This window comes from Serinus canaria, chromosome 1A (genome assembly GCF_022539315.1).
Source record: "Serinus canaria isolate serCan28SL12 chromosome 1A, serCan2020, whole genome shotgun sequence".
Taxonomy (NCBI): Eukaryota; Metazoa; Chordata; class Aves; order Passeriformes; family Fringillidae; genus Serinus; species Serinus canaria.
The window spans coordinates 37,591,946-37,613,011 of record NC_066314.1 but is presented as its reverse complement, the minus strand read 5'-3'; positions in this window follow the sequence as shown (position 1 = coordinate 37,613,011).

Here is a 21,066-nt window from a genome sequence, read left to right as displayed (position 1 = left end):
TCTGCCTTACTTATACTCCGTTCTTTTCCCAGCACTGATGTTTGACATCATCTTTACATATTTTCCACCACTTCCACTGTTAGAACTGATTTTAGCTCTTGGTAAACAATTACAGTAAAAAATTGGAATTTCTGGAACTAATCACTCTTTTTGTGGAGTTTGATTAAGCACAGCAGTATGATGATACCCTATAGATTACACAAAAATCACATCAGTTTTGTGACTGAGACTCAGCACCTAGACCACGCATTTTTTTATTTAATTACTAACCTACAGTGGTATTGTGCCTTGCAATGGAGAGAGATAATGCCAGGACAATCCTTGGTTTTTTGCACCTTATACTTCTGCAATTCAGTCTGCCTCCTCAAACTCTTCTCTTTCTAGAACGGATCAAGTGCCCTTGCAACAACAGTAGGAAATGAATGTATTTTAACACGTCTATTAATGGAATTTTGTAGCTGTTTTGTGTCTTGACTGTATCTTTCTTTCAGTATTTTTATATGTGTGTATGAATACAGGAATGCATCATTCATCTCCCCTTGCCCCCTTAACATTAGCTGTGGTTGGTTTTCTGTGTCTCTTATGGTGGTGGAAAGAACACTTAATGGTCCTTCTACTGGCATTTGTGCTGTTACATCCAAAATGGGATCCGTGTGCAACCACTGACAACAGAAATTTTCCTGAATCACTCTCAGAATTAGTCCCAGATGAAATTCAGTGAGTTAAAATAAACCCTAACAACTAATCCGGGCCCACTTGAAGCAAATGCTGGTAGTTATAACACTTATTTAAAGAAATTAAGTATTACTTGTCACTCCATTAGTAGACTAAAACAAGCATAGAAAGAAATTCTACTAGAATCCTTCTGCATCTTCAGAGAATAGCAGAAACTCTAAATGTGGCAGAATAATTCTGAACACTGCACATTTTATTAGATCTTGATAGGTCAAATCTCAAAGGGGAGTGCACTGAAGTCTGAAAGACTTTACACTAATACTTGAGATCTTATGAATAGGTGCTTTCATCTTTCACTTAAGTTCTTCATCAAATCTCTACAAGAAAACAAAACCCCCACATTTTATTGTGTACAAAAATACAACAGAGTAAAACCTCCTATAAGTGTAATTTTTGTACAGGTGCACTGCAGGGAAAACAAAGGGAATGGGAATACCTCTCTGCTGCTACAGTGAGGAAGAGAATATGGCTGCATCTTACTGACCACACTCAAATACCTAACATTGATATAGCAGACCTCAAACCTGGTCTCAGAAAGGCAAACATCAACAGTTCAATCCTGCCCAGCTATTTAAGATGCAAGGGAAAAGGGAAGCATATGAATTTATGTGTATGTACGGAGCAGAGTGCACCTGTGTTACCAAATGAGTCCAGCCCTCACAAACTAGCCTCTTATGTAAAAACACAATACAATCTGAAAAAAACCTAACATATACTTGCCCTAGATAACCCAAAATGTTACTGCATTCCATATCCATCTGTGCCCAAAAATGGTCGCTGTTTTTTAAGACCCAGCCCGGCCAGAACTGGAATTGTGCGGCAGTCGGGAGGTGCCGATCGCGTGGAAGGACTGGAGCACCCAAGCCAACCCGCTCTTCCACCCGCAGCACCTGCCAAGGTGCAGGCCCTGCTTTGGGGGGCTTCCTGCGCTTGCAACACTCGGAAAAGCTGCATTTTCAATTAGAAACTGTTTTTAGAATGAACTCTGCAAATCCCATCGGCAGCAAAGCTTGGGCTGGCCCCTGGGCCTGGGACCTCCCCCCCACACACACCTGCAGCAAGGATGGCATTAGCACCAACACCTGTGGCATCCCTGCAGCGGCAGGAGAAAGTGACACACGCACCGGGACAAGTCCTCATCTGCGACTAAAACTGCTCCGTAAGCTCTCACCTTCCTGCAAGCGTTCTTCTTGTCTGCCATCTTTTCCCTGTTTGTTTTCCAGACCACATGGTCAACTGGGGAGCACCATTTTAAGGAAGAGAGGTGACACCATTTTCCCTTTGTCCCCCAAGCGATGCAGTCACCATTTTGTGGTGGGCGCCATTTTGTGGTGGGTGCCATTTTGTGGTGGGTGCCATTTTGTGGTGGGCGCCATTTTGTGTGTGGGGTCAGCCGCCATTTTCCCAAGTCTCCTAACACACAGATGCGTGTGGCAGGGGCCGCCTTGGAGGGGGGCAATAAAGACCCTGACAATCTGGGTGACTCTTTGTTCCCATGAGGCTTGTGAAATTCAGCAATTTTGTAGGGATTTCTTACTGGGTTTTTTTCCCCTGTTGCTGATTCACTTCTTAGTAAACTGTTATTTTTTCTACTTATATCTGCTTGTATCCATTCCTTATCGGTGGAAAGAGAGTGGCTGAAACTTAAAGGGGATGTAAATAATTTTAGAGTGTCCACCCCTCTAAATTGTCTTAAACCAAGACAATACTTTTGGTACATTTCTCCTAAAATACAGGGAGGCCTTTATATTCAGTACTTCTTACTACACGTAACTGGCTGAGCATTCAAGATGTAACTAGCTCTGGCAAAAAATTGATTCAAATTTCCCTTTCTAAGGTATCTAACTTGAAGACCTGAAGCAATTTTGAATTATTACACCCGTGTCTCCTTAAAAAACCAATCAAAAGACCAGAGAAGCCACATCTGTTTTCTCAGCTCTCAGTTGGGTGAATTTGTTTTCTCAGTCCCTTCAAAATAGAGATATGACATCTTTACAGAGCATGGTGAAAAAACAGTGGAAATTCACCAGTTAGGGTCTTTGGGTTTTCATTTCCTTGTGGTACCCTTTGAGTTGACTCCAAGGCTGCAATAAATAGGAAGCTAAGGTCACAGTCTTACACCTGGATAAATTCCAGGGCTTTTCCTTCTTAGTGATACTGGTAAGGACTGTGATGTTTACAAGCAAGTCATTAGCTTCCAAACTAGAAAGGAAGGTTGCTCCATAAGGGAGTTTTCCCCTGGAGGACAGAAAGAAAAACATGAGCTAGAGCTTTTCCAGCAGCATATGCTAGATGAGGGATCTTCAATAAACAGTTGATACAAAGAGGGTCACTGCAGTCTCACAGGTGGTTTTTACAGTGCATACGTCTATGATTCTTGTCAAGGAAAGATAATAGGAGAGCCTGGTGCTATTAAAAAAATATTAACTTAGACATACATACAAGTCATAGCACAAACACACTTCAGAAATTTATACAAAAGCACAAAGAGACTGGTGAGTGGAAAGATTCATTCAACTGATAATTCTAGAAAAATTAGAAGCAATTAAAGCCTCAGACTGAAAGAATATTATCAAACAAACATAATCATGGAAGTAATTAAAAGCATTTGATTGCTTCATAATGGGCAGAGCTAATCAAGCTTGTTCCTAATCAAAGTGTTCTGCTCATTTTAAAGGTAACAGTAAAAAACAGTGAAATTACTAAAGAACAGGTTACACTGCAATGTAGAAGCTACAACCTAGGTAAAATTGCCCATCTTGCATGCAAGGAACCAATGTGGATATTCACTGCATCAAAAGGATGAAAAGACATCTGCTTGTCAACAACCCAGTTACTTACATTCCAGTGAGGTTGCTTTAAGTAGGTCAGGGATGTGGAGGAATGTGTGAAGCCAGATTTCTGAACTACTTACATATCCATCTCTGGCAGCTGGCATTCCTGCAATGTAATGGACCTTGCCCATCAAGGTAGGGTGAGGAAACTTCTCTGTGTTTCCTTATCTAACTGGCTAGTGATCACTTTGGTTTTCATGAAAGAAATATTTTTATTAACATGAATGAAAGCTAACCAGAGTATTTTTGCCCTCTCCTTCTTACTAATGCAAAGTAAAAACTCATTTAATGATGGTGGGCAAGAAAAGAAACCATCCAGGTGATGTGTAACAGAATGATGCATCATTTTGATCACAATTTAGATGAGTGCAGGCTTAACCTACCAGACTTTGTTTATCCTAATGCCAGTACTATATCACTTGACTCTAATGTTTTACCATAATGAAATTTGAGTCAAATAGAAGAAAAAAACCAAACAGGTGCATATTTGAAATATACCCTTTGCTACACTACCTACTAATCATAAGAGGTAGAAACACGGGTTGACTCATAACCAGCAGCAATTCACCCTCCAGTGCCACTGATCAGTCAATCCCAAAGCATTTTACCAGGGAGAGCAGCACCACTTTGTCAACAGCTCAAATGGAGATGGTAAATAATTTTCCCAGGGTCAGCACCTCCTACTGGCAGAGCTGGGACTGTAACTAAATTCATTATCAGCCTGGTAAACGAACAGATCATAAAACTTGATAAAAAAAAAAAAATTAAGTGTTTTATCATATGACATCAGAAAGTTATATGTTGAATATATATATAATGAATCATGTTACAATACCTAAAGATAGAACAACAATCATTTATTATTGACTTGATGCTGTTGTTATAATCTGGATTTAAAATAATTAAAAATGTATGCTTACTTAAAACACAATTCACAGAAGGGTCTCTATGAAGAATTCAAGTTTATTACAATTTCTGAGTATATGTTCTCAGATCAACTAAGACACCTCAGCTCCTCATAAACTACAAGTACTAAACAGCCACCACCTTTCAAAATAAACCCCCTCCAACGGACTTTGGAAAATAAACCAAAGCTGGATCAATCTCTATTGTCAGCTACAATAGTATGAATTTGAAGAAAATATTAGTATTTTGGTGCTCAATATTTATGCTCACAAATTGCTTTGCTGACATGAAACATTTTGGTACTCTTATTGTAAAACTTATCAACCATCCTTTTTTCATAGGCCCCTTCTTATAACACAATTGCAGTATTGTATAGAAAGTGGGAAGGTTTTATGACAAATAAAAGTCAGATTAAATTTTGCACATAAATACCACACTGCCACCCATACTCAGGGAAACTCCAAGTATACCTAAACCATTTTATGAAGGTGAATGAAAATATAGCAATGTTTACTGGATTAAATAACCACAGTTACCCAAAGCAAAATTCTTATCTTACAAACAAACTGCAATGTTTACTACAGCCTGTCTTTCATTTACTGGTTGTTGCCTATCTGGGATTGTTATGGAACTTAAGAGCATATCAGCCATGGGCAAAGAGCCACTTTCTATTGATAGACAAGTACATATTTGTTCCACTCTACACTTTTAAGCAAGTTCTGGACCCACTTAGCAAAGAACATTACAGCTAATATAAGGAAGAATACAAGATACTTTCCTTGCCCCTTTCTTTGCCCTTAGCCCAGTGCCATGGTATCCTGTGAATGAAGACCTAGGGTGTCAGTCGTTGTAAATGCAGTGTTAGCCCAAAGCCACAAATTATTGTCACCCTGTCTCTCAATTAGAAACAATATACACTCATTGCTGCACTAAGTACACTTGCTCCTCAGGCAGGCTGAACCAGTTCTTGGTCAGTTCCATTCCATCTCAATTTAAGCACTGGGAATAGGATAGAAAGATCAAGTAAGACGATGAACAGAAACATTTCCTGTTGCTTGAAATGAATTGCCTGGAATCCTCTTCTAAGTCTCCAAAAGGAGATATGGGGAGACTATTATCTCTCATCAAGCTGATGAATTGGTAACTGTTGAATCAATACAGAAAGCATCATGTGTCTAACAAACAGTCATTTATGTCTGTGAAGGAAGAGAAGGACCTTTATTGTAGTTAAGAAATACAGTGATTAAGGAAAAAGACAAGTTTTAGGAGAAAATACCAATCTGCATTGATCTCCTGAAGGACTTCAAGAAGGAAATTAATCAGGAAGATGGATGTAATCAAGAGTTACAGAAATGTAAAATTCCTAGGCAGCTGAGAATCTCAGAATACACAGCAAGTTTGCTGGATGAAGGGAGAACAGGAAGAAGGTGAGGAGAAAGGGAGAAGAAGCCCTGCAATGAAATTTTAGTAACACAAATATCTAGCATAATCTACCTTTCACTTCTTCTTTCATATATTTTATAAATATTTATTAGACATGTTACATGTATTTCACACCCAGCTATTGAGCTCATGTTCTCCAGGTAGCCAAGAATAAAGGAGCAGGTCCATGCACACGCTGCAAAGGACAGGTGAAGAACTGGTATTCAGCTGGTCCAGAAGAGCTGTTGTGCAGTAACAGTGATAGACTGCATGGCTTCCTGGCCTGCAGAATGCCAAACCTGTGAAGATGCCAAGGGACATTCCCACACAGTGCCTAGTTTCGTTATGGTCTATGGGATTCTACCAAATATCTCTTGTGGCTTTGAAACTGACTGGGCAGCACAGTAAAGAGAAGCAGCTTGCATTGTCTCAGAGCCTACACAGGATCAGCGGTAGGAGCACAGACCAAGACTTGGCAAACTCTGACATCTGCAATGATGTCAGTTGTAAAAGCTTCCTTCATCATTCCTCTGACTGCATAAGAAGGTACTCACGATCTGCTTTGTTAGGAGATGAAATAGCAAAGTGAATAACAGCATAATACATGTAAAAGTATTAAATGCTATAGCATGAGAATATAACTGTTCTGTGTACTAGCTTCCTGTTTGTAAGCTGTGCTTGATACTGGTTGAGTATAACACACACAAGTAAAAAGGTAACTGGATGATGTTATGCAGCACAAACTGTCCTCTGGACCTTAAATATCGTAAACTGCCATTTAAAAAAGAATAAAGGCAGCAAGGCAGTCACATCAACTAAACCTTGTGGAACACACCTTACTACAGCTTGTCATAGCACAGGAAAAAACTGTAAGCAGTATTATAGCACAAATTAATATTGGTTTCTACTGTAATCTCACAAGTGTGAAAAAGAGAACTAAAAATTGCACCACAAGATTTATTTTACACCAAAAACCACCTCAAAAGCTCAGGCATTGGAAATTTTTAGTTTCATCAGGACTTTGAAAAGTCTAAATAATTGGACTTCTGAAAAACATTAGTCCCTGAAGAGACAAACTGTTTGTGCTATACTGTGCTCAGTCTGAATTCCAGATAGACTCAACAGCCTCCTACATAATGTAACTGTCCTGGAATAAAATGAGTTTTTTTCTTTCTTTCAGGCATAAAATACAGGAACACTAGAAGCAGGCAACATGTCTCTAGTGCAGCATTTGGGCTCTATTAGTCAAAGTGTTGTATTCCTTAAGTATACATCAGAGGATAGATGTGCACATAAAATACCATATGTCAGTTTCGAAGCTGTAATTTACATAGTTATTTAAACTTATGCAAATCAAGACATTAAAGCTGAGACACACACCAATAAAAGGAAATTATAAGTTAGAGCTGCCACATTGTCCTTAACTTCCTGCCAGTGACTAGGTACAGTGGAACATATGGCAGCAGGCTCTCCCACTGTTCCCACTGCTCCTGAGAGAAGGCCATATGGGCTGCGGTACCTAGACACAACAGGGTGCGTTAGGAACACACGGCAGCCTCACCTCGCCCTTTAACTCTCACACAGCTCATGCCAACTACTTGGAGACAATCCTTAAGCTGTGGCCCTTTCTGTCCTGGGTACTTCTCCTGGCTCTTTTCACAGAGCAGTATGAACTAGAAGGAGGAATTCACATCCCTTCCCTGACTCAACCTGGAGAATTCCAGATTTTCAAGCAAGGTCCATAGGATTTTCTACCCTGCAACATGTTCATGAAGTAGCTTGGTGTAAATCACAAAGGCGAATCATGAGGCCTTTGACTTTTCCAGCCTGGAAGTAAGGATCACAGAGGAGTTTATCTCCTTAAGCCTAGACTCAATCTCCTAGAGTTTTCCCATTAGCAAAATAATGAATATAACACCTGAACAAGAGTTGTGCATGCCAACTTTGGCAAAGTTTTAAGATCATAATACAGATGATTCTGACAATCCCTTGGTAAGATAACATATTAGCAATAAGAAGGTTTGTTTTGCAAAAGTGGCAGAGACTCAGTATTACTCAGCTAATCAAAAAAAGGTTTTTTTCCAAGGAAATTATTACAGTTATCTTTCCAGCTCATAGTAAAAAACAGAGGTTTGTTTTGCTTGGGGCTTTTTTCACACAAAGCTCTTACCATTCCAGGTTTATTGTGCTAACTGAAAAAAAAGCACATTTATAAATTAAGCATTTATAAAATGGCCTCCCTCTAGTGCATACTTAATTTAAGGCCTTAAGTGCTTTTAAATAAAAAAACCCAAACCAACCCTATTCATGTAGGTTTCTGAATCAAAGGAGACAGATAATGTATAAAAAAATCGGGGAGATTAGCAAAGAAACCCTTATGGATCTAATAAAGACAGATACCACACTGTTAGGGTTTACCTGCTAATTCCACATTTTCAAACAGTAAAAAAAACGCAAAAAGTTCGTGGTTTCTTCCAAATGAAAGAACCTAGTAGAAGATCAGAAATACAGATCTCACCCATGCACCTTCCAATGTTGTTACTCAAAATTTAGCATCATTTTACTAAACAGCTTTAGTGAATCCATCAATAAGAACAGCAGAGCTGCCATCTTCTGAAAATCCCTCAAGTTTCCTGAGACTGTCTACTTACTCCTCTCAGCATTAAATTGTCAAAAGCTTAAAGCTTTACAAGACATCTTAATTCAGACCTATAAATTTTACCTGACCATGTCTGGAAATGAATAGGCTGACAACTGCTATTTGTTACTGTGACTGCCTGCCAGGAGTTAAAGAGTCACAAGACAATGAAAATACTTGAAGCAGAAGTTGTATGTTTTAACAAAAAAAGAAAATATAGCTTTTATTGCTCTAACTCTACCTAGCCACTTTCTCCAGAAATTGCTCCTGGAGAAACATGTACATCCTTTCATGAACCTTCCCCTTTCCTACATGGTGATATGATACTCCACCAAAAGGCTCACCTGCTCAGGGGAGGAAGTGGTCTGAGCATACACAGAATGTCTGCATCGTGTGACGTGTCTGCTACTGACACATGCCAGAAGTCACGGCTTACAGATGCTCATGCTGTAAAATGCTTTTCTGGGCTTAGAAAAAGCTCTGCCAGTCAGCTGGGAACACACAAAACTGCAGCTCTGCTGCAGTGAGGGGAGGTAGGTCTGGATTAACTGAATCTCTTCCTGACAGATTGATATTTGTGCCCCAGTACTTTATATTCCTGGTGGAAGAATCTGTGGGACACATGCACAACAAAACAAATGCAGAATAAAAAGAATCCCAAACAGTTAATTTACTCTGCATATTTGAATATACCGTTGTTGACAGTTCTTCACAAGTGCAGCCTTAGTGTAAATTACGTTAGGATCGCTGACAACTCTGTGCAACCAGACCTCAAACTATTGTTTTTTCAGCAAAATGAGGCCTTAGCCATACCAGTTTCTTTTATTACCAATTGTATGAAGCTGAACAAGAGCAAGTTCCAGATTCTGCTCTGGGGATGGGGCACAGACTGGGGAGCAAGAGTCTGGGGAGAAGCACTGCAGAAAGAGACCTGGGGGTCCTGGTCGATGGAAAGTGGAACACGACTCAGCATTGCCCTGGCAGCCAGGAGAGCTAACCCTGTCCTGAGGCACATCAGGCACAGCATCACCAGCCAGGCAAGGGAGGGGATTGTCCTGCTCTGCTCTGCACTGGGACAGTCTCACCTCAAGTCCCGTGCACAGGGTGTCACAATATAAGAAAGACATTAAACTATTCGAGAGCATCCAAAGGAGGGCCACAAGCATAATGAAGGGTCTGGAGGGGAGCAGCTGAAGGATTTTCTTTCTTCAGCATGGAGGAGACTGGGGGAAGACCTCATCGTAGTCTTCAACATCCCTACAGGGGGAGAAGGAGGGGAAGGTACTGATCTCTTCTCTTCCAAGACCACTGATAGAATTCAGGGGAATGGCATGAAGCCACGGCAGGGGAGGTTTAGGCTGGATATCAGGAAAAAGCTTTTCACCCAGAGGGTGGTTAACCACTGGAACAGGGTCCCCAGGGAAGTGGTCACACCACCAAGCCTGAAAGATTGCAAGAAGTATTTGGACAGTGTAATTAGGTACATGGTGTCATCCTTGTGGTGAAACAGGAGGTGCATTTGATGATTCTGATGGGTCCATTCCAACTGAGCTGTTCTATGATTCTACTTGCTTATGTGAAGCTTTTGTAACAAGAGGGAGATAAAAACTTTTTGGCCACAAGACAAAAAATATTGTCACAGAGACTAAAAAATATTCTTTTATGCCTCCTGTTTACTACAGGCTTGAAAAATATCCTCTGGTTAAAAGCAAATAAATATAAGGATGTAATTTTATTAGTAATTCCAACAGACACTGCCTTGGGGATGTTCCCACAATACTGAACTGCTAGCTTGGGAAAAACAGTTTGAGTTCCATGTACATAACAAAACAATGCTACAGGTAATCTCTAAAGATTTCCTATGCCTGCACTGAGGAAATCAAGTGGAGTTGCAGATGTCAGTGAGTTGTTAACTTTATAACGAGCTTATAAATGCAGCAACTCACAGTAAATGGTCAGTCCATGTAACTCATTATGAGATGCAAGAGAAATAACATGAGGTCATTTGACTACTGTTTGTTTTTCTTGAGGAGTATTTCAGAGAGGCAGCATCCTTCCACTGTGCACAGTGTAGTGACCATATCTGACGTCAACCTAAAATGTCCCAGCTAGTAAGTGAGGTTAATTAATGATGCATTCATTCCCTGAGTGAACTATATTACAGCCAGGCTAAAAATTCCTTTATCAAAAGACATAAAAGCAACATTGATAGGTTGAGGAAATCAGATCTTGGCAAACCCTACCAATTATGGAGTCAAAATTCTGTGACAAATATTGACCACAACCAAAGAGACAGGGACCAAAAAAAAACTACTGTATTTTCTTAGCCAGTATCTCTGAATGAAGTACTTGTATGAGGTCACATGAGTGCAGAAAGATAATGAGCCAGTCTCTGGGCCTTCCAAAACACCTTGTGGAGTGCAAAGATATGCTGGAGTGCTGTGCCAAATGGAGATTGCCAGTGGTGCTGTGGTGGGCAGCTTTACTGGGGTCTTACACTCTCTCCTCTCCTTGCTGGAATTACAGCCTCTCCTAGGAACAGCAGCCATATCTGCATGAAGTGCTCCAACTGCTAGCACCAGCCTTTCAAATGACAATGAGGGACAGTGGGAAGAGTCATCACTGAGAGGGAACCTGAAGGGGCAACAGGGGCCAACTAGTAAAAAAGAACAGAGCAGCTGCAGAACTTAAACAGAAAATGACAGACAGGGGGGAAAGCCATCCTGAAACAGTCATCCTTCAGTGACCCTTCTGCTGCTGGTGCTGCTCAGGCCTTTTCAGAAAAAAAGAATCATGATGTGCTGAGGAAGAGAAAATTTTCCTCTCCTTCAAGCTGTGAAACATCTTTGATGAGCAATACTTAAATGTCAACACCAATGTGTTATGGTCTACAGAAAAAAGCATTATTATCAGAAATCACAGATGCTGTTGCATTTCATAGTCCAGGTGGATTATGTTGTCTAGAAATATTTTTTGAGAACAGCTCTTTTTGAGAACAGCCCCAGCTACAGACCGTAACCAATTTCATCTCCTCTATACATAACTGAAATGTACGAAGGTCTGAATTTCTTACCTGGAGACCTACTTTTCCAAAGTTCGGAGCTAATGGCCTGAGATCAATTAATTTATCTTAATTTTGCCTAGCTGGCCAAAATCATTTCAAGGCTAGACCAAGACCCTTGGACTGCAAGGGCTTGCCACAACAGTAGGACTATCTGTTTCTTCCCGAACCAGTGTTTTGTGAGTGGTTTCAGTTTGTGGGTTTGGGTTTGTCTTTTTCAAGTGAACTTAACGGTTTTGTACTCATGTTATAGTAAGAAATTTCACAGCTTTCCAAATTCAGAAATATTCTAGGCAAAGTGACCTATGTGTTCCCACCACTGTTAAGAGGGAGCCAAAGATTCAGCTAGTCTTTTTTCAAGAGCATGGCTTTCAAATCATTGCCAACAGCATTCCTCTGAAGAAAAAAATATGAATGAAAGCAAACCTAGAGAAGTTTTTTCTTTTAGAACAGTGTATTTCTTTATTTTCACAGAACTGTGTAATCTCCATCTCATTAAGATGTGTAAATAAGGCCTGTTTTTTTCTCTCTTCTTGGTTTCTTTTCCTCACTGTCCTTTTTCTATCTGGCAGGAATGCTCCAGACCTTGGAGCTTTGTGGTTTATGCGTTTCTTTGTCAGGTTAGATTTGCAGATTGGCCAGAAACAAGACAAGACTTGTCAGTGCTAATGTTCCTGACACTGACTCTTCACAAATCTTTAATATTTGCTGTTTTGCTTATCTGGTGCAATAAAGTTCAACTACATTTTGCATCTGATTAAGAACCAGCCATCTAAAACCAATTCTCTCCTTCGCATCTGAAAAATGAAAAATGTGCACACTGGCATTAAAGTAATCTTTTCCTTTAAGAAATAACACTGGAAAGGCTACACCCAAATTAAGTCTGCCTCAAGTATTACAGATTGTTCCATATGAGTTACTGAAAGTTTCCACCTTAGTGCACCACGAATCAGACCCTAAATAAGGTGTGTTGAAACTAAATTACTACTGTTGCATCAATAAACACATTTACTGTTCTCTAGTCTTGCTGATTATTAAATGGCTTATAAGGTCACATAAACAATTTTCCATTACTTCCAAAATAATCATACCTGACATTTAATTTCCTTTTTCTCCTTAAACCATATTATTTTAGGATCAGCCCAGATGGACCTGTGGTGGTGGTTTCCTTTTAACATTCATTCTTAGGAGTAACAGGTTCCTCAACTGGTATCCAGGTTTGCTGGTATCTAGCTGATTAACCATATTAAAATATGGTTCATCTTATTTTATCACAGAGCTCATAACACCCACATTATGCTTAACTAATGTTTTTTTAAGTACACAGTCATTGTTTAGTTGCTTACAGCTCTGGCAGACTGAACAATGGGGCTAAAATAACCCATGCTTCATCTCCTACTTTGTCAGTCTTCAGAGGAGGGGGTGGGAGACACGACTAGCTTGTATATTGAAATACTGAGTTTCAAAAACTAAGCTGAGGCATAAATATGTAATGTTCTATGTGCTGGTATTCTCTCACTTCCCTCCTCCACACTCTTTCCAGTCCACTTGTTTTGTTTAAAAGATGGGAGAATATGGGAAAGAAGTCAAAAGCGCTGACCCATGAAAATACATGCAAATTTGGTTGGGCTGAAGCTATTAAAAGTTGCTAGCAGTGGCTGATCCTAAATCTGACCTGTTATTCTTACTAGAGAAGGCTGGCACAAAACTAATAACACTATGAACTCCAAATCCACTTCCTCCAACATGCATATCAATAATGTTTTGCATTTTACTGGTACCATGTAGAGAGTACCAAGCAAGATATGACCTTAATTTAGCTTTCTTGTGAGTCTTTAATTTTATATCAAGCTTTCATTCCTCCATTTCAGCTGGACAACATAATGGGCAGTAGACAAGACTGAGGATTGCAAGAAGACTGAGAATAATCTCTGGAGACTACAGACATTGATCAAGAAACAAATGCTTCTTCTATTCCTGTATGAAAGAAACCTATCCTAATACATGAAGACAATGGAAATAAAGATGCCTGGGCAATATAGTAGTCAGCACTGCCTAGGTTTTAGTGCCTGACTTCACAGCTTTTACATTAATTTTTGCTGTAATTTTATCCTGCAGACGTGTGCTAAATTGTGAGAACAGCTGAGATCAACATAGGTTTGCACCCCAGTTCTGCAAAATGGTCTCTAGCTTACCCATCACAATAAAAGGTGAACTGTACTTTAGGACTGGAAGAATGTATTTTCACTTTTATCCAGATATAGTGGTATGCTGCTCCATGTTCTCTCTTTCTGTTAAAAACCCACACATTTTACTTAAAAAGTAATATTTTCTCATTTTAGTAAGAGCTTATGTTTAGCTTACAGATATAACTACATTTTTTAAACAGCTTGTCACCATTTACATACTTGAATTAAGCTTAATTCAAATTTCTGTATTTCACTTGAAAAGAAATCACTGTCCTCTAAAAATTTTTATGTTGAAGTAAAATGCTATGGAACAAGGCACTGCAAAAGCTGTCTCTCCCTTTCCCTATGCAACTAAAACCTTAATTTAGCACGTGTTACAAGTTGTAGTTTTACCAGGCAGGGCTGTATCAAATGATAAACTCTTTAATGTCATCAGTAGTGTAATTATCATTCAACAGTATCACAGATTATCATTCCTGCAGCAGATATAACTTCATCTCTAATTCACATCAAATTAAGTTTTTATAAAAGAAAACTGAAGAGTATTATTTATAGGATTATTTATTTTCTATCTCCAACTTGAAACCTCACTCCCCCATCCTATCAGAAAAAGGGGAAAGGAAGTTTCATGCTTATTTATTAGAGCTGTTCATGTAATTAGACTCTTCCTGGCAACAGCAATTTCCTTGTCAAAACTAGTAATCATAGCACCCACTTTTGTTGCTACATGATTCATTTTTGTAAGTTTAGTATATATTACATAATACCTCACTATTTTTCAATTGTTTTGTTTTCCTTTCACAATGATTATTTTGAAGTTGGATCAATCTCTCATTAAAAGCCAGGGAAAGACTCACACCATCTATACAAGTAACTGCACTGGTCCTTACAGTCTAAGAAGTGCCTGCCCAGCCCAGAATTCCTGCATATGCAAATAAAAAGAGGTATTTTTTGCTCTGAAGTAAGGTGACAGAAGAAGTGTGCATCTCTGCACCTAATGTGAGTTGAACAGTTAATAATCACACTAAAATGAAGCAACTTTGACAAAAAGGAAGATGATTCTAGTAAGTGCAGTCAGGTCAGCTTGCCATTTATTTATGTGCTACAATTCAAGTAAACATTACCTGGAAGGATGCAATCATCACCCTGCCAAGAGAATCTAGACACTACAGACTGATTAAAATCCCTCTCCATATAACTTGCATTCTATTAAAATTCAATGCCAGATTGTTGCTATTACTCAAGTTAGAATAACAAAGCAGTACCACAGATTTCAGGAAGAGAAAGGACTACTTGAGAACTGTTTTGAGCATTGAACAGGACAGGGAAATTAATTCTTTGGTGAGAAGTAAATAAAGTACTGAAAATGGCAACATGATTGTTCACCACTTTGTCCTGTTATTCTCCCTGTGTATTTGTCCTGAGATACTATTTGCTTTAGAAAGAATGACATTTGAAATTGTTTGTTTCCAAGCACTTGTTCAGGATTTTGCACAGCAACCCAAAAAGGGGGTTTTGCACTGAAGTTGCCTTCTGCAATCCTGTAATAATTTCTTCCGACATCATGACTTTTAGAGACCACACATGGACAACAATGAATCACTGGCTGTCTGGGGGCAAATCAGCTGTCACAGTTGTGACTACTTCTGCAAGAAGAGATCCTACCCCAAGGAGTTAGCAGGCAGCCACATGGAAAACATCTGAGCAGCAGGATGAGTTTACTGGCTTATTCACTCCCTTATTCACTATGCCAGTGTTTGCTCCTGACTTCCAATCTTAGCTTATCCTTTGCTCTGATTTAACCTATGGATCCATTATCAAGGACTCCTGGTCGTGGTACAATCAGTATTGGGGATCTTTTTCTCTGGCTCCTGTTTCTGCTCCTGATGGGGAATTGGGCAGAGTGGTGTTTGCTTTTCTAATCATGAGGCCTTCCTACCTGCCTGCAAGAAGCCCAAAACAGGTAGACAACAGGATTTGACAACAGGATTTAGACAACAACTATACTAAATTCTCTTTTCTGTTAAAAAAAAAAAATAGCCTGCATTTGATTAGAGGTTTCCAAAATGTTCCTTTCAACATTTATCTAAACAATCTTTGCTTTTATCACATATGTGTTTTATCTTCTCCTTTATATTTCCAGCAGCCCAGTCCTTCTACTGCATGCTGTTGAAGACACATAGGAGTAACACAGGTGGTCATATATAAAGTTTCAAAATTCTAACAAAATCAATTTCATAGATTTTGAATAGTTGAGATATCATGACTGCAGGAGGCATGAGGCTTACACTGCTGATTCTGCTGCCATTGATGACATGGAGCCAGAAAAGAAGGAGGGTCAAGTCAGAGAACATGAAATCACACCTACCTGTTCATCACCAACACACAAATCTTTGTGCTTTTTTTTGTGAGACATATTCATCATCTAAATATTGCTCAAGAGTTTGCAAAAGAAAAAAAAGAAGGAAATTGAAATCCTGAATTGCTTGCAGTGATGTCATTTAGCAGCCACCACAGCAAAGCAAAAGTGGAGGATACCCACAGTTCACAGCAACAGAGAACAATGATATCAAGTTTTACTAACAAGATTTCTAGATGATGTTTCAAAAGCAAGCAAACCTTGGCGACTTTAGAGTGGGTAAGTGGAGAAATTTAAACTGTTATTTTGTATAGTTAATTCTTTTAATTACTGAAATCCAGTGACAGAGAAAGTATTTATTTCTGGGTTACACAAATACTTGAAGATAGCCCAGTATTCGTATTGTGAAAAAACAAAAAGGACCAACATTTTCAGCCTAGCTAATAGAATAAAACCCTTTCAAATCATATTTAAATAGATGCATAGGTTTCAAAACCAAAGAGTAGGACACTCAAAAAAAAGATTATTTTGACAACACATATTACAAACAGTTTATGTGATTTGATTCTTCCTGGAGAGATTTTGGTTGAATTTACAGACAAAATAATCCATAACTCAATATAAAAGGGAGTATGTGTATCTGGAAGGAAGGTGGAATAGCATGCTAGAAAATGACAATTTAATTATTCAAGCTTTATGCCCTGAGTTTCTGTGAAGACTCCAGTTAGTTTAATCATTAGCATGAAAAATTACCTAACACTTCCACTGATGACTAATTTTGCCACCCCAGTGGTAGCTGATCAAATCTCTTGCTGCACATATGCTGAGCACATAGCTCCCAGAATGTCTGGCAAAACATTCAGTATTTTTTCCTTCATTTGGACTCATAAAGCGTCTTATGTCACTCTCTTGCTTGGGATCCTTCCACCTTTTCATCTTTCCATTCTGGTATAAATGTCTGTGAGAGGCAGCTGAGAAAGAGCCCTGTAACCTGTTAAGTGATTTACAGGACTCAGAATACAACATCAGAGAAGCCCCACTGAGGCATGTGGTGCTATCAAACTTGAGTTTGATACCCTTCAGTACATCAAGCATCTTCCAGAAGTGGGATACCAAGCTCTCATGGCTCTTGTGTAGCACCCAACAGCCTACAGAGAAATCCCACACCATCTATGAAATACCAAAAAAATACAGGTGCTTCTGTGTTTGTGGATAAATCAATCAGCTTCCACACCTGTCCCTATGAAACAAGGAGATGACAGAAAACCTCACAATAATTCAAGTTAACAAATGAAAGGTCTGACTGAGCAAGAGAGCACGAGCTCCATCCTGAGTTTGAGTTCTTATCTTAATCATTGCAGCTACCACTTGGACAACCTTCCTTTAAAAACCTCCCCTCTCCCATTTGTCCTCCATCACTTCTTGTGTGACAGGAAACCTGCAAGCATTCACCCATTTCCCCACTTATTGCTAACTTGAGTCTCACTGTACCACTTCCTGCACTGTACCACTGTGCAAATGTTAGCACAGTCTAACAGTGAGTGGATCTAAAAGATACTAGTTATTAACATTATATACATACTACATATCTGGGCTACAATTCCATTTTTCATGGTATAGCTGTTAAGAAACAAGCAATATATTTCTAAAATATCACTATTCCTTCCCATTCTTTTCCATTCATTATCCTTTCAAAATACAATATTGAGTAGTCCTCTAAATTCCTTGAATTCTTTGCATTGTGACTAACCTTTCCTCAAAGTTTAAGACACAGGAAAAGTCCAAAAGTAGACTCAATTCCTTAAACATCCTCTAGTTGGGGATAAGACCAAGAGACAAGAATTTATTCTTTTTCAGACATTCAATACAACAGTCTGCAAAACACAGTAAAAGGCATATAGTACTTTGAATTACTTGAATAACAACCCACAGATGCCTGCTTCTGAATGTTCTTTATGTAAGAAAAGAGTTCTCTACAGAAGCACACACAATCAGTATCTGTATTTTCCTGAGGTCCAACATACAGCTTGGAAAAAACTCTACAGGCTGCACATTCAGCATCTCCAACAAAATTCAGCTCTCCAAAAAGCAGAGCCGCAGGCATAACATGACCTGAACTGACAAAGTCTCTGTGGACTGGGCAGCACAGCATGGAAAACTGTAATGGGCATTGCCTACTGCCTTTTCTACTTAATTACAGGCATAGCAGGAAAGTCACCTGGCATTTCTGTTGAAGGAGGCTGTATTACTATACTATAAATCTGACTAAAGAAAATCCAAACTCTTCTTTCCTCAAATTATTCCTAAGACTCAGGAGTAAAATCACAGAACAAGTTTCTATAACACAGAAATAACCATTAACAACTTGAGTTGTCATCTAGCAAATGAAGTAAAGGACTAAGGTAACAGCTCTCGAGTTTTCAGGACTAGCAATGACAATATTCCCCCTTGTGGCCTTAGGCAAGTTACTTAACCTCTCCAGATGAGAGTCCCCACCTGTAAAAAGGAGGATAATGATATTTACTTACCTCTCTCGGAGGAAATGTGAGAACTAATTACAATAATTTGTGTAAAGGGTTTTGAACCTGAAGAGCACTAGGTAAAGTGCTAAGGAAATAGTGTTTATATAAAAGGCTGAGGGGAAGAGAAGATTCAACTTACAAAGTAACACATCCTTTTAAGAAAGAAACATAACTTAGTCTTATGCCAAATCAAACTATATATCTGAGATAATTTTCCTACTACAAAGTCATGAAGCACTGTAACTGAGTACCAAGGCTTTTTCATAGCACTGGCCATGCATATTCCCCTTCTGTCTAAACTTAGTGAAGGAGCTCACCCAAGGTAGTTGCCAAAATTGCCCTACAATATTCCAAAATATGTCATGCACATAGACTGTGATCAAATTTGTTAGGCATATTGACATTTGTTTACCCCAAGCACTCTGATGCTTGTTTTGGTCAAGACATGGACATTGTTTACCTACTTGTCCTGACTTTGGTGAATGTCACCATCTTTATAAGGGCCTCCCTATGTTATTTTACAACCACATTTTAATGTGACAACATTACCAAGTGAAAAAAACAAAGAAGAGCAGCTATTTTAACTAGAGGTGAGTAAAATTATTCTCTGTATATACTTTGTAGCAAGTCTACCAACATATCAAAAAAGAGATTTTTTCCCCTTGCCCCAGGTCAGGGAAGGCAAACTTATTACAAAGGGGGAGAGAGGTGAGACCAAGGTGACCCCAACTAGATATGTAAACCAGAGGAGACAAAGTTTAGGGTTGATTTGATTGCTGGGTTTTAGCTTTTACTGGAAAAAACAATAAATGCAAGAAAGCAAGAAATCTGTTCATACACATGCAGGAGATTATTTTGGTGCTGACCATACAACATGGAAGACTGGACAATAATGAAGTAGCACAAACAGGTGGGCTGATTGAGAGACACCCTTACATGCCTAGTTAATTTCAAACCTGGACAAACCAACGTATTGTTTTCATCTCTGACCAACTAGCCTAGGCCACACTGACTGCCTCTTGGCACACATTTGAACACTATACAGAGTACAGAGTTCAATTACTTTTACTTACAATACAATTGTGTTTTCCTCTTTGCTTATGATTAGAAATTACTAATCAGACACATCAGAACTGTTGATTAATGTTCTTCATAATTACAACCAATTCTGTAGATGGCATAATTGATTTAAAATCTACTTCTTGATTGGTATAAATTCATGAATAAAAACTTTTTGTCTAATAAAGGAAAAAACCAGACATGACTGCACATGCAAGCAGCTGAACAGGCACCTCAGCATCACTACACCTGCTCTGGCATCCTATTGCAAACCACAGCATTAGCATTCTGAACCCTACTGAAACACAGTAACCAGAATTATCTCTAGTTCAATGTCTCTCTCACTGGATAATTCAAATATGATTTTCAGAGTTATTCAGAACAGTTATTTCGGGTTATTGATGTTGAAATTGGAACAACCGGAACTAATCTAGAATTCTGCATTGCTTCATCTTTTGTACTGTAAGTTTTAATTATTCTGCTACTTTATTATGCCTTCCAAATAAAAATTAGCCTTGGGCAGAAAGATTAGAAAAGATGCTTAGATTTTATAACACATTTTGGGTAGCATTGTGGGGTGCGCATATCAAGTGTTTTGTTGTAGGATTTCCTTCTCTGCCATAAAGAAGCTCTCTGGTGCATTTTTTACTTCTCCAAGTTGATTGCTTACCATCCACAGATATTAATATCCTGCTGATCTCTGTGCTTTTGAAATGTTTTCTTTGGCTTGTTTTTTTTTTTTTGGTTTTTATAATTTTTGTTTTTTTCTTGTTTGCTTTTTTGTGTGTGTTTAGTTTTTGGTTTTGCGGAGCTTTTTTCTATTTAAACAAGTTGATTGCAATTTTCAAACACTCACCTAGAAGTAAAAGCCAGATGAACCAATATTGTCAGAAGATTATTTTCATCAGTAACTTTCTTAAAAATGCAAGATTTCAAATAGGAAGTTAAAATCATAAAATAAGATGGACCCTAAAACATGCTAGCCATCCTAGGTAAAGTGAAAGCTCTGTGAAGATGTTGACAAATAAAATGAGACATAATTTTATTACTTTTCATTAAAAAATTAGGCATATGCTTTTGATTATTTTATACACAGTTTAAAGTAGTTCCTATTCTGATCATCTTAATTACTTCAGCAAAGCATGGCAGTAGCAGTATAAAAGTTTTGCACCAAAACTAACCCTTGTGCTTCTTAAATGTTTATATGATACTTAAATTGGAACTTACAAAATTATTTTAACTGACACTGCAAGACAACTCAAGCTTAAGAATAAAAGCTAATTTATGTTGCCAAAAAACATTCCTTTACATCAAATAAATCAGTTTTGATTTTAAAACAAA